The sequence below is a fragment of the Apis dorsata genome, unplaced genomic scaffold (assembly GCF_000469605.1).
Source record: "Apis dorsata unplaced genomic scaffold, Apis dorsata 1.3 scaffold_163, whole genome shotgun sequence".
Classification (NCBI taxonomy): Eukaryota; Metazoa; Arthropoda; class Insecta; order Hymenoptera; family Apidae; genus Apis; species Apis dorsata.
The window spans coordinates 1,146,823-1,147,039 of NW_006263452.1; the positions used below are offsets into that span (position 1 = coordinate 1,146,823).

General features: G+C 9.2%; 1 protein-coding gene across 2 annotated transcripts in view; it reads right to left on the reverse strand.

The window, feature by feature from the left end:
* LOC102679947 (supervillin) overlaps nucleotides 1-217 on the reverse strand; it is a 12,045-nt gene that overhangs the window by 7,790 nt on the left and 4,038 nt on the right. The window lies entirely within an intron of this gene.

The following is a 217-nucleotide window of genomic DNA, read 5'->3' on the forward strand; positions in this document are numbered from 1 at the left end:
GACTAAACACAAACAAATATTTGGTATAAAATATCATATATCAAAAATATTAATAAACAATAATAAATGAATTAGAATATAATATATATTTTATATATATTATACATTATATATATTTTATATATTATATATATATAATAAAAATTAATAAAAAATTTCTAACATAATTATCTTCTAATAATTATTTCTAAAATAAGATTATATAAATGATAATAAA